The sequence below is a fragment of the Acanthopagrus latus genome, chromosome 21 (assembly GCF_904848185.1).
Source record: "Acanthopagrus latus isolate v.2019 chromosome 21, fAcaLat1.1, whole genome shotgun sequence".
NCBI classification, from domain to species: domain Eukaryota; kingdom Metazoa; phylum Chordata; class Actinopteri; order Spariformes; family Sparidae; genus Acanthopagrus; species Acanthopagrus latus.
The window spans coordinates 26267428-26282186 of NC_051059.1; the positions used below are offsets into that span (position 1 = coordinate 26267428).

Below are 14759 nucleotides of genomic sequence, written 5' to 3' on the forward strand. Positions count from 1 at the left end.
TCCATGTCCATTTGTCCTGGTAGATTAACCTGCTGTAGCTCCTGTTTCTTCTGCACAGCATCGTCCTGTAAATGACAACATCCAGTCTCAGAATATGAAAAAACAGGCTTTTTTTTCCATTTCAGTTTTCCTAGTGATTTTTATTTTTTGTTATATGAAATAGATTTCTACATTTGAGCTCATCCCTTTGTGCACCATGAAAAAGAAAAACACCTTGTATTTCAATTTAGTTTTTTTAATTTTAAACCAAATCAAATAACCACTAGTTTTTAGTATTTTAATACGCGTTTCTGAAAGACAATCAAATGACCAAAAGATACACAGACCAGGCTGGTAACAAAGTATCTTTTACTAAAAATGTGTTTGGTGTTTAGATTTGATCAGCATCATGTTCCACTAGCTCGCTAACAGCTTTAGCAAAACATCACCTGGTCCTGTGGAAGACTCCGGTCATACACAGTGATGCAGAGTGCAAAGGTCAGAGTGAGCAGACAGACAGGTACGTATGTAGACAGACAGGTAAGCCTGTCCAATCATTTCATACGGGTCCAATAAACCATTGGACGAGCTTATTAGAGGCCTGCAGCAGCCACAGATACTGGATTTATTCTCTGTTATCTGTCAGAGGTTTGATTTATTGATTGCTGTCAGGATGTTCACAGATTTTCTATAAATCAAACAAAAAGCTTCTAGAATAACTGACCGACCCGAGTTTGAACAGAAAGCATTCAGAATCCTGTCAGACTGACAGAATGGCCGGATTCAGAGGAACAATGGTCCAGAGAGAGTCAGAGAAAACTTCTTCATCAAAGCTCCAGAAGATCATTTGTAACCTGCGTTACAGCAACAATATTTACATATTTGTATTTTGTGTGATTTGCCAACACAACTGTGTAAATACAAATTCCAGGTTTCTGTAACAATTTGTCAGATGTATGAAACATTAAGTTTTAAACTACAAACTAACTCTCAGACTCTTTTTTCTGTGTGGCTCTGTGCTTCTATAAATTCAGAGTCAGACTGCAGAGCTAAGTCAGTTTCTATCAGTCGGTCGGTTTCTATTTCTGTCACACGGCAGCTTCAGCCGAGCCGTCGATCGGCAGCGGCGGCCTTATCTGTGAGCCGAAGGGGCTGATGGGAGCTCTGAGGACCTGTTAGAAACCACGTGGCCTCGTCTGACTGATCTGGCAGCTCGTCTGGTTTGGCCTCAGCTGCGTCAGAGCGCCACTTCTCCCCAGGTTCACCAGAGGAAACACCACTGCACAAAATGCTTTTCCTCCCAGCTGCTGCTCTGTGCTGTCTGTGTTCAGGTGAGTGTTTCCAGCCAATCAGGAGCAACAAAGTCCACCTGAACAAACACTGTCACACTCACCTTCATCTATCTGTCTGCTTCTCTACAGCGCTGGTTGCCATGGCAGCACAGCTGATTCAGGACGATTTAACATTGACCAGGAGAGTTGATGGAGACGTCTCCTTCAGCTGTCGAGGAACTGACCAGTGTGACAGTAGTTATTATTCATACTGGTACCAGAAGAAAGACACAGAAACATTCAAAAGAATTCTGTACTTTGACCATGACAATTGTAACATAGGTGGCAGGTCGATCATCCTCAGAAAAATGATTTCTCAGTTGTGAATAATCAGAACGGCTGTGAGTTGAAGATCCAGACAGTTAAACTCCTTCATTCAGCCACCTACTACTGCTCCTGTTATAAGAGTGATCCCACAGTGAGAAATGATCCGAGCAGCCTGAACAAAAACCAACAGATGAACAGACGTCAAACAGTGTTTGTGACAGGAAGAGAGCAGTAAACCACAGCCCAGGTTCACATGTTTCACCTCCATCTCAGCCACAGTCACAAACACACTGAACTGAGGGATTTATTTCATATTCTATTTATTTATATGTTGATCAGATATTCCAGCAGGTTTATTGTTGTTTCACACAGAGAGGAATAAAGGAGACAATCACAAACACAATGAGAAAATAAAGAGGAAAATAATTCAATCACCAAAATGAAAACACTTCCAGCAGCACTTGTTGTTTAACACCTTTCAGCACATTTCACCACATCATTTCACTTCAGGACATTTTTAAAAGGCAAATCTTGGACACATGTTGATCCGGTACTTTGTGGCCCTTTGATTTCCATTTTGAAGTCGAAAAATAGAAAAACGGCTCTGTAGCCCTTTCCAGCTAACGGTGAGTTCTGCTCGTAAACACCACGCGCATTGCTGCTGGTTTAAGCTTCTTTTATTCACTCAAGCCCACAAACACACTGAAGCAGACCCAGGAATCGAACACGGCTTGTGCCTCTTGTGCGTCTCGTATGTCTCGTACTGCTCTCACTGCTCCCATCCTGCTCTCGTCTCCTGTCCGGGTGTCCTCTCATGCCTCTGCCATCTGAGGTCCAGCACACTACTGCATTTAAAAGGGAGTGAATGATTAGTGACTGGTGCCAGCTCTGTCAATCAGTCACCTGGCTCTGCTCTCCTGAGCGTTCTCCATCTCTCTCTCTCCTGCAGTCGTGCCCCGACCACCCTCACCTCCACAGAGGAGGACGACCCTGAAGGCCCGTGGAGCTCAAGAGGGACGGGTGACCGCTGGTAAAGGAAGATCTTGTAGTATCTGGCTTCCTTCATCAAAGGTGGTGGTGTGTAGTATGTTAAAATAATTCTGCGGAGGCAGGGCTGGGTGGAACGATAGAGCAATCTTTATTCAAACAGACCTCAATGCCCACATCTGTACCAGGTGGCCACTGTCATGACTCCTGTTTTTGTTTGTTCTTGTATCTGGTTTTTGGTTTCTTGTATTTGATTTACGTCATTGTATCATGTCTTGTGTTATGTTTTGTTTTTCCAGGCCCTCATGTGTCCTTTAAGTTTCTCCTGTGTTCTCCCCTCTGGCTCCCTCTGTCTGTTGTCTTGTTCCCTCCTGGTCTGTTCCTCTGTGCTCCTCCCCTCATTATCTCACCTGGCTTCCTTCCTCCTCTCTCTCCTCACCTGTTCCTCGTCATGTCATTAGTGTCTGTGTATTTAGTCTCTGTGTTCCCCTCACTCCTTGTCTGGTCAATGTTTTCTGTTTCCTGTTTGCTCCTGCTCCTGTTTGGTAGGTTTGGATTTTTTACGTTTGTCTGCTTTTGGTTTTTTGTAAACAGCTTTTAAATAAAGCTCGCCTTTTGTTTCCCTGATCTTGCCTCCGGTAACTGCGTTTGGGTCCACCTTCCCTTTCCATAGTTTTCCCCTTTTTACCCCGACCTGACAGCCACTACCTGGGGTTCTCAAATGTATGACAAAGTTCTGCCCAGTGCTTTGTCCTCTGCTCGATCAGATTCGATCGCGGACGTCTACAAAATACCACCCCCTTCTCTACTTCTGCGAGCCCTTTTTAAAGTCTCTTCACTTGCATCTTCCGACTTCTTCTAATTGGTCACTTTGAGAGTCCATCTATCCAATAGCTGAGAGAGAAGTTAACCTGCCTCCTTCTGTACATTATCTAACTTTGCTGATGTCACCGCTTGGAGATTACAGCCTAAAAGTGACAGGATTGTCTCTTCATGCTTATATGGAAAATGTATACCTTAAGTCAGCTCTGAACAACAGTTTTAAGTGCTCCATACAGGCCTGTCCTCCAGCTAAACTTTACCACACACAGAGCTGTTTAATTGCTCCGGGGCCCCTAGATATGTAAACATCACATCGGTCACATCTCTTCCCTCACAGATAGGGAACACAAACTATCTCTATTAAAGCTAAGCTCTGAATGTGAAACTGTGCAGACACCTCAATCTCTACAGAGGCGGCTGGCTTATCATCATCTGGAGGATCAACTTCTGGAGATTCATGGTTTTCACTGAACAGGAAGGTGATGAAAAACTGAACAGTTAAAAGTAACTAAAGCTGTCAGTCAAATGTAGTGGAGTAAAGAGTTAAATATCTGCCTCTGGGTAGAAGCATGAAGTAGCATCAAATGGAAATATTCAAGTAGCAGGTGGACAGAGGATGCTGTCAGCACAGCCCTTACACACCTGGACCAGCCCAACACATATGTAAGAGTGCTGTTTGTGGACTTCAGCTGAGCATTCAACATGGTCACCCCCCACAAACTAACCCACAAACTGAGCAACCTGGGTCTAGACAGTTCACTGTGCACATGGATACTGGACTTACTTAGCAACAGACCACAAAACGTCAGGATGGGAGGCCGCACATCATCCACTCTCATCCTGAACACTGGCACACCACAGGGATGTGTCCTCAGCCCCCTCCTCACACATTACTGCTCCCCCATCCACCCCACCAACACCATCATCAATTTTGCTAATGGCACGACCATAGTAGGACTGATAACAAATAACGAGTCAGCCTAGAGGGAAGAGATTCAACATCTGACAGAGTTCAGACAATAATCTAGACTTAAACACATTAAAAAACCAAGGAACTGTAGAGCTCTCTGCCCTCTACATGCACAGAGAGGAGGTAGAGAGCTTTAAGATCGTTGGGGTTCACATCTCTGCAGACCTCACCTGGACCACACACATCTCTCATCAGGTGTACAAGGCCCAACAGAGACTTTACTTCCTCGGGAAGCTAAAGCACGCTCACCTCCCTCAACACCTGGTGACCAACTTTTATCGGTCAGCGTTAAACAGCTTCCTGAACTACTGGTTTACAGTGTTTCTCCAGCTACACAACACGGGACGAGAAGGACCTGCAGCGGGTGGTGAAGGAAGTGGAGCGTGTCATCATGACGACACCACCCCCTTCCTCCAGCTCTTCTGGGAGGATCCCAAGGCGTTCCCAGGCCAGCTGGGCGACATAGTCACTCCAGCGTGTCCTGGGTCTTCCCCGGGGTCTCCTCCCAGCGGGACATGCCAGGAACACCTCCCAAGGAAGGCGTCCCGGGGGCATCCGATACAGATACCCAAGCCACCTCAACTGGCTCCTCTCGATGTGGAGGAGCAGCGGCTCTACTCCAAGCTCCTCCCGGGTGACAGAGCTCCTCACCCTATCTCTAAGGGAGCGCCCTGCCACCCTGTGGAGGAAACTCATTTCAGCCGCTTGTATTCGGGATCTTATGCTTTCGGTCATGACCCAAAGTTCATGACCATAGGTGAGGGTAGGAACGTAGATTGACCGGTAAATCGAGAGCTTCGCCTTTCGACTCAGCTCTCTCTTCACCACGACAGACCGGTACAACGACCGCATTACTGCGGCCGCCGCACCGATCCGCCTGTCAACCTCACACTCCATCCTTCCCTCACTCGTGAACAAGACCCCGAGATACTTGAACTCCTCCACCTGAGGCAGTAGCTCTCCCCCAACCCGGAGGGGACAAGCCACCTTTTTCCGGTCGAGAACCATGGCCTTGGATTTGGACGTGCTGATTCTCATCCCAGCCGCTTCACACTCGGCTGCAAACCGCCCCAGGACATGCTGGATGTCCCGGCTCGAAGGAGCCAACAAGACCACATCATCCACGAAAAGCAGAGATGAAATCCTGTGGCTCCCGAACCAGATCCCCTCCGGCCCGTGGCTGTGCCTAGAAATTCTGTCCACGAAAATAATGAACAGAACCGGTGACAAAGGGCAGCCCTGACGGAGTCCAACATGCACCGGGAACAGGTCTGACTTACTGCCGGCAATGCGAACCAAGCTCCTGCTCCGCTCGTACAGGGACCGTACGGCCCTTAACAGAGGGCCTCCAACCCCGTACTCCCAGAGCACCTCCCACATAATGCCACGAGGGACACAGTCGAATGCTTTCTCCAAGTCCACAAAACACATGTGGACTGGTTGGGCAAACTCCCATGAACCCTCGAGCACCCTGCGGAGGGTATGGAGCTGGTCCAGTGTTCCGCGGCTCGGACGAAAACCGCATTGTTCCTCCTGTCTCGTCAACAGTTGAACTGTAAATAGTTTTATTAATTGCACATTATCAGGCCTGGTGCCACTGTCCTTTATGAGCTCTAACATGTAGTTAACTTTACATCTAAAGGGGTCTTGAGGGTGAACTCATGAATGTCGACCCATCTGCTGATGATCACTGTATAATGTTCATCCAAACTGTACAAATAGTTCACTGCAACATGACAATATCAGCTGCCTTCATTTCCCTGAGTCACCTCAGACATCATCACAACAGTTGCCCCCCTGAGAGATTTGGCAGGAGCTGCCACTGGAGCTGGTGGAGCTGTCAGAGTCAGGAAAACAAGAGGTTACAGAACCACAGCCACAGGAGACTGATTCAGCCCAGGAACTGGAGACAGCTGCAGCTCAGCTCAGACAGGTTGCTGCAGAACAGGAACAGAGGACTGCTGCAAGGCAGAGCAGGAGGCCGGCAGCTGGAGGTCTGGACGGGGATCAGGAAAGACCGCCGGTCCGGCTCTGGAGCCAGTCTGCTGACCTGCAGACAAGGAAGCAGGAACAGGTGTCGACTGGGCCGCAAACTGAGGACCAGGAACTGGTGGACCTGCTGGTGGAGCTAGATAACAAGTCAGAATCAACAAAGTCAATGAATGAAGTTCATCCTCTGGGGACCAAGAATGTCTGAAGAAAATGTCATGTCAGTCCATCCATCCATCCTTTGGTCCAGGTCCAATCCATGTGGACTAAAGTAGTGGAGCGACAGACATTAGCATCCACAGAGCAACACTGCTAGTGTGTCTAAAAAGACAATAAAAGAAGAGACAGTCATGTTGATATGAACATTAGAGAAACACATCATGGAGCTGAAACATGATCCTGCTTCATCATTTGGACTCGTTCACCTCAGCCGACACGTTCAACAGCACACAGGTTTTTGTATTACTCTGTCTCACTGTGGGAGGAAACAGATACTTCACCTTTCTCTCAGGAACTAAACTGGTTGTAACAGGTAAGAATAAAGCTTCATTTTCCTTCAGTTGTTTTATCGAACAAGTGTAAAATGTGTTTTTAATGAGTTTTTGCTGCTTCAGGCTTTACATGTTAGTTTGTTGATAATTAGTAGAGAATTCTTGCAGCCGTGCAGCTATTGTTCCATAAAAAGGTTCATAACTCCTGAAAAGATGTTTAAATCTCACTGCACAGCTGAAGTTCTTCTTTATTTCTGCAGGAGATCAAACTGATTCATAGAGAAAAAGTTTGATGTTGACAATGTTACAAATATACAGTATTTGATCCTCTCAGTAATTCAGCACCATCTCTTGTTTTTATAAAACATCATCATATATGATATTAAACATCATTTAATTTATGTCAGTAAATGTCTTTGAAGAACATATCATTTTAAATATGTTGCATACGATCAATAATAATTGATTAATGAATGACCAAATGTATTCTATATGATGGTACAAATGTATTTTAGTGTGAAATATATTTATATATGAAGAAGAACGTGTATTGAATAAAATGTTACAATAAATATAAAACATACAAATTACAGTAAAATATTTTTAAAAAACATATACAAATACATTGTATTATTTACAACGGCACATGAAAATGTGCCGTTTTTATGTTTGACTTACAATAATTTATATATTATGTTAAATATATTCATATATATTTTACATATAATTTAAACGAAAAAAAATTCCAAACCTAATTTAAAATACTTAAATTGATTGGCAGCGTGTGATTGTAAATGTTGTGTACAACATACTGTTTTCAGAAAGACATATAATATCATATTATATTATATTATTTCATATTATGTTGTGTTATATTATCACATTTTTTTGATCACATGTGAAGTTCCTGTAATGGATCAATAAATTCTCCCCTTTCTTCATATTATATTACAAAGTAATTATAACTCATATTTGACGTATCCGAACATTTCATTGTAATTGTTAATTAATGTAAAAATACTAAGAAAACAATTATAATATTATTGATGAACTGATTTGTTTTTCTTTAGCAGCTGGACTAAAGTACACGGTCAAAAATCTTTAATATGTTTGACATGTTGTAATAACTTTAAAAAGAATTTCATGTGAACATAAATATTTATTTCATTGTAAAATTTATTTCAACATAATGTTTATTAAATTACATCTTTTTACATATTAGTCAAAAGAAAACATGTATTTGTTATTTTAAATTAACTGTAAATAATTATGAAAACATGAAATTCAAGATGCATTTTTAAAAATATTTACAATATGTGGTGGATAATGTAAACATTAAAATGTCAGCGTGTATTAAACTTGAGGGTAAATATGTCCTTTATTATAATCTGTCTTTTATGATACAGATGAAGATTTTCCATTGTATGAACATATGATGTTATATTATTATTAGTAAGAGTCATAATAATGATGAATGTGCAGATTGAAAGAAAGAAGTGCTGAACACATAATGTTGTTTGTCCCCATATAACATATGATGACATGACATGATGAGTGTGTTTGATGTGCAGGTGAATCCAGTCTATGTGTTGAACTTTGTGCTGTATTGATGAGTAGTTTAGTGATCAGAGTCCATGTAGTTTCCAGGATCACACTGAATGCAGTGCAGTGCTGGAAGCTGCTGTTGACTGTGTCAATGTGTGTCTGTGCTGCTTGTTGCTGCTGTCAAACTTCAGATGAGCAGGTAGTGAAGCCCGTGGTGAGCGTGTACCCAGCAGCATCCAGAGCCCACCTGGAGGGGAGGAGCTCCCTGCTGTGTGTGGCCTCAGCCATGTTTCCTCCTCTGGTCCGCTTCTCCTGGAAAAGACGAAGGCAAGATCAGGTGGAGCAGCTCCCTGCTGAGGGAGAGCAGCTGGAGCTCACAGAGTCGGGATGCACCGCCACCATCTTGCCGCTTGATCGGGACGCTCTCGACACGTATGAATACCGCTGCACCGTCCAGCACGAGGGGGGCACAGTGGAGGGCCAAACAGAACAAGGTAATGAGTGTGTTGTGCTGAAGAAAGAGAGAAAGAATCATTTGACCTGGCCATGACTCTGGTCTGCACTTGGGTTGTCGTGTCATATGAGCACTGACTGTGCTGCACATTGAAAGTGGAGGACGGTTACTGATGTGGATCTCAGGTCAGAGAGAGAGTGACAGGCCTGATAATGAAGCTTTGTTAGCTGCTCAGGATGTTTATGAATCATCTGAATGTCGAGCCTGTTAACTTATCTGCTCACCTGCTGCTGTTGCTGCTGTTCAGTGTTCCTCCTCATACCTAGACTGTTTCACATTGTGCTGAAATTCACTGATCAATAATTAGACACATTGCCGGGCATGTGTAACTATTTAATTGAAGTGCAACCTTTTACATTCCTACTGCATAATCACAAGTAGGTAATAACGTGTCATGTTGACTCACTGCTGTAAGTAGCAGTGTGCAGGCTGCAGCAGCTGTTTGTCCTTCTCTGTCTGCTGCAGCTACATGTTTTTGTTGTACTATAATAATCAGGCTAATTGACTCTGTAACTGTCCAGATGCTCTCAGGAAAGTGTTGCAGAAGCTGCTGGAGAAGAACCTTCTAATCTGCCAATTTGTACAGTTTTTGTTTTCTAATTTGCACAGTGTCTACTTTATATGAAGTAGAATGACACAACAGACTTCATGCAGTGGTGTAACAGTATGGATGTACTGTATGTTTGAATACAGCTGCAGTTCAAACAACAAGCAGAAGCATCACCACCACATCCAGCGCACCACCTACCTCCATCGTAACGCAGCCTGAAGCAGGTGAGTTCTGTTAGTTATATGTTACTGTGGGCTTTGTCTCCATTACATAAAACAATTAAAAAATTTACAGAATGTAAATAAATCTCTGTATGCAAGGGAAAGGGAAGAAAAGTAATACTGGAGGGCCGTGATGTTCAGGCCTCAGACTGCATTAAAAACAGATACAATTCTGTGGTGGAAATCATTACGTCTCTGATCCACTGCTATGTTGTCATTATTATTATTATTATTATTATTATTATTATTATTATTATTATTATTATTATTAATATCATTAGTTTTGCTTAATGTTACAGTTAAACCTTGTTACTAATTAAAAACAGTCTTAGTCAGATTAAATGAAGCTTATTTGTACAGTGTCTACTTTATATGACATAGAATGACACAACAGCCTTCATGCAGTGGTGTAACAGTGTGGATGTACTGTATGTTTGAATACAGCTGCAGGTGAGACAACAAACATCAGCAACACCACATCCAGCAAATTGCCCAAGTCCATCGTAACACAGCGTCAAGCAGGTGAGTTCTTCACGTACAAAGACAATCACTGACCAGAGAACCATTCTGAAGAAACTAACACTGTCTGTGTGTGTGTGTGTGTGTGTCAGTGTCCTTCCAGTCTCAGTGCAGGGTGAAGCTGCTCTGTGTGCTCTACACAGTGCTGATAGTGAAGAGTCTGGTGTACTGCTGTGGACTCTCTCTGCTGAGGATCCTCTGAAACAAGGGACCGTCCACCAGCTGCTCACATGCTGACTGACTGTTTCCTGCTCGCCTTTTCTCACCATCACATCTCATCAGTTCGTCTCATTGATCACTTTGATCAGCAGCCACAAATGTCAATGTTCATGTTTTGTGGTTGGTGGTAAAATGAATCTTTTGATGCACAGGTTAGATTCAGTCATCCTACATATATAAATACATATATACACATATATATCTGCAGTGACTGAGTATAAATTCTGTGGTATAGTGTTATTTTCATCCTCTAGTTTATTTCCACTTTGAATTGTGACTTGTATAATAATAGAACATGAAGCTGAATCATTAGCTGTCTGCTAGATATTTGATTGTTTTAGTATTTGTCTCTTCTTGTCTTTCTTTTTAATACATTATGCAGAGTGTGGCAGCTTTGTTCAATTCTTTCACTGTAACATTCTCAATAAAGTGAAAAATAACAGTGTGTGTTTTACAAACAGTTTGTTTTTATGGATTTCAGTTTGTCTTCAGAGCAAATCATCAGAAACAGAATCAACTTCATGGACCATGTATGTTGACGCCTACAAGTCATTTGACTCTGGTTGTAATTAGCTCTCAATATACTTTCACACAGCAGCAAGAACAAATGTAGAGGAAGATGTGAATATTAGCATACAGCTAAACAAGGACAACAAAGCTAAAGAAAGAGAAGCAAACAGAAACATAGAGCTATTATATACAAGTCAGTAGGTGTGGCTGTGCCACCAGGTTCAGTGCTGAGCCCCTTTTATAATTGTGTCAGTGTTGATGTCAAACTCTACGCTGATGACACTGTTGTTTCCACACATGAACAAACAGCAGAGCGAGCTGCTTTCAAGCTACAACTGCTATAAAATGATCACACAGCAGCTTCATCAGTCCCCTTCCAAGTTGGTGTCAGGCTGCAGAAACTGTCAGTAAACTGTCACCTTTACAGAATCAATCAAACAGAATCAACAGATCTTTTATTTCAGCTTCTCAGCTCCCAGGTTTGTCTCCCAGGTGAATAAGACAGATGGAAGCTGAGACAGTGAGTACTGAGCGCTGTAACTGTTGTAACTGTCGTTGTGTTGTTCATGTGAAAAAGTGCAGCTAACGGTGAGGAGGCTGCAGAGCAGAAACCCACACAGCCCGTCTGCTGCAGGAAAGGAAGTGCTGGTTGGCTCTCAACAGTTTTTTATGAATCCTAATAACCACTGAGAACAGATTCATATCTGCTGCTGTACACACTCATCAACTCCTCTCTGTGTGGACATCCACGTGATGCTGGTGACGGTCGCCATGACGACACGATGACGCTCCGCCCTCTTATTTTACTGGCGACAAACCCACAGTGACATCTAGTGGATAAAAAACACACAGCAGTAAATGAGGAGTATTACTGGCATTATTGTTGGTACTACTTCTAAAAATACTTCAAATCCTTTTTCTACTGCAACTATATTATGAACTATATTATTACTATATTATTCTGCTGCTGCCTGTTACAGTAGATGGTGCCATATTACTCTGACATGTACTATACTAACTATAACTATAGAAGTCTAACTGATCACAGCACTGTGTCACTTCACTTGAGACAGTACTGCAGTATTAGTTGAAGTACATCTCTGCTGGTGGGTACTGTGTGTATTTGTACTGGAAAAGGTTTGATGTGTCATAGAAATGAAATGATTCAGTGAAACGACAGAAATGTAAGGAGACATTTAAGGCTTCAAATCACAGTCAAGGAGTTTTGTGGATTTGTCCTTTTGTCTTTTCATCACAGCTGTTCAACAACAGATAACAGTCTGTGCTACTAAATTCACCACCAACCTGAATGTGTTGCTGCTCACATGAATGTGTGTTTCTTTTTCTATCACACGGCAGCTTCAGCCGAGCCGTCGATCGGCAGCGGCGGCCTTATCTGTGAGCCGCAGGGGCTGATGGGAGCTCTGAGGACCTGTTAGAAACCACGTGGCCCTCGTCTGATCTGGCAGCTCGTCCTGGTTTGGCCTCAGCTGCGTCAGAGCGCCACTTCTCCCCAGGTTCACCAGAGGAAACACCACTGCACAAAATGCTTTTCCTCCCAGCTGCTGCTCTGTGGTGTCTGTGTTCAGGTGAGTGTTTCCAGCCAATCAGGAGCCAACAAAGTCCACCTGGAACAAACACTGGCACACTCACCTTCATCTATCTGTCTGCTTCTCTACAGCGCTGGTTGCCATGGCAGCACAGCTGATTCAGGACGATTTAACATTGACCAGGAGAGTTGATGGAGACGTCTCCTTCAGCTGTCGAGGAACTGGCCAGTGTGACCGTGACTATGTATACTGGTACCAGAAGAAAGACACAGAAACATTCAGAGTGATTTTTGATATTGACAGGCGTAATGGTGACATAGATAAGTCGTACAGTACTCATCCTCAGATAAATGATTTCTCAGCTGTAAACAATCAGAACGGCTGGGAGTTGGAGATCAAGAAAGTTAAACTCCTTCATTCAGCCACCTACTACTGCTCCTGTTGGAAGAGAGATCCCCACAGTGAGAAATGATCCGAGCAGCCTGAACAAAAACCAACAGATGAACAGACGTCAAACAGTGTTTGTGACAGGAAGAGAGCAGTAAACCACAGCCCAGGTTCACATGTTTCACCTCCATCTCAGCCACAGTCACAAACACACTGAACTGAGGGATTTATTTCATATTCTATTTATTTATATGTTGATCAGATATTCCAGCAGGTTTATTGTTGTTTCACACAGAGAGGAAAAAGGAGACAAACACAAACACAATGAGAAAATAAAGAGGAAAATAATTCAGTTACAAACTCAAACACAATCCAGATGAATCAGTAAAACAACAAACATGCTTCAGAATATTTCAATAAAATGATATCAAACAGAATCAAATATTTACAGCCCAACGTCCTGCTGCTGAATAAAGTCCATCCGTCCCTCACAACACTAATGTGCTCTGAATGAAAACACTTCCAGCAGCACTTGTTGTTTAACACCTTTCAGCACATTTCACCACATCATTTCACTTCAGGACATTTTAAAAGACAAATCTTGAACACGTCAGTCTGTGTACTTTGTAGCCATTAGATTTCCTTTTTGAAGTCAAAATAAAAGAAAATGGGAAAGGATTTGTGTCCAGCTTTCGTTTTAAAATCGGAAACCAAAAAACGAGAAATTACTTTGACTGATTGTAGTTGCATAGTTCCATGTCCATGTGTCCTGGTAGATTAACCTGCTGTAGCCTCCTGTTTCTTCTGCACAGCTTCGTCCTGTAAATGACAACATCCAGTCTCAGAACATGAAAAAACAGGCTTTTTTTTCCATTTCCGTTTTCTAGTGATTTTATTTTTTGTTATATGAAATAGATTTTCTAAATTTGACTCATCCCGTTTTCACCATGAAAAAGAAAAACACCTTGTATTTCAATTTAGTTTTTTTAATTTTAAAACCAAAATCAAATAACCACTAGTTTTTAGTATTTTAATACGCGTTTCTGAAAGGACAATCAAATGACCAAAAGATACACAGACCAGGCTGGTAACAAAGTATCTTTTACTAAAATGTGTTTGGTGTTTAGATTTGATCAGCATCATGTTCCACTAGCTCGCTAACAGCTTTAGCAAAACATCACCTGGTCCTGTGGAAGACTCCGGTCATACACAGTGATGCAGAGTGCAAAGGTCAGAGTGAGCAGACAGACAGGTACGTATGTAGACAGACAGGTAACCTGTCCAATCATTTCATACGGGTCCAATAAAACCATTGGACGAGCTTATTAGAGGCCTGCAGCAGCCACAGATACTGGATTTATTCTCTGTTATCTGTCAGAGCGTTTGATTTATTGATTGCTGTCAGGATGTTCACAGATTTTCTATAAATCAAACAAAAAGCTTCTAGAATAACTGACCGACCCGAGTTTGAACAGAAAGCATTCAGAATCCTGTCAGACTGACAGAATGGCAGGATTCAGAGGAACAATGGTCCAGAGAGAGTCAGAGAAAACTTCTTCATCAAAGCTCCAGAAGATCATTTGTAACCTGCGTTACAGCAACAATATTTACATATTTGTATTTTGTGTGATTTGCCAACACAAAAGTGTAAATACAAATTCCAGGTTTCTGTAACAATTTGTCAGATGTAATGAAACATTAAGTTTTAACTACAAACTAAACTCTCAGGACTCTTTTTTCTGTGTGGCTCTGTGCTTCTATAAATTCAGAGTCAGACTGCAGAGCTAAGTCAGTTTCTATCAGTCGGTCGGTTTCTATTTCTATCACACGGCAGCTTCAGCCGAGCCGTCGATCGGCAGCGGCGGCCTTATCTGTGAGCCGCAGGGGCTGATGGGAGCTCTGAGGACC

At 42.7% G+C, this 14759-nt stretch overlaps 1 pseudogene; it reads left to right on the top strand.

The window, feature by feature from the left end:
- Positions 1-1267: 1267 nt before the first annotated feature.
- On the top strand, positions 1268-10795 carry LOC119010674 (annotated as a pseudogene).
- The last annotated feature ends 3964 nt before the right edge of the window (positions 10796-14759 follow it).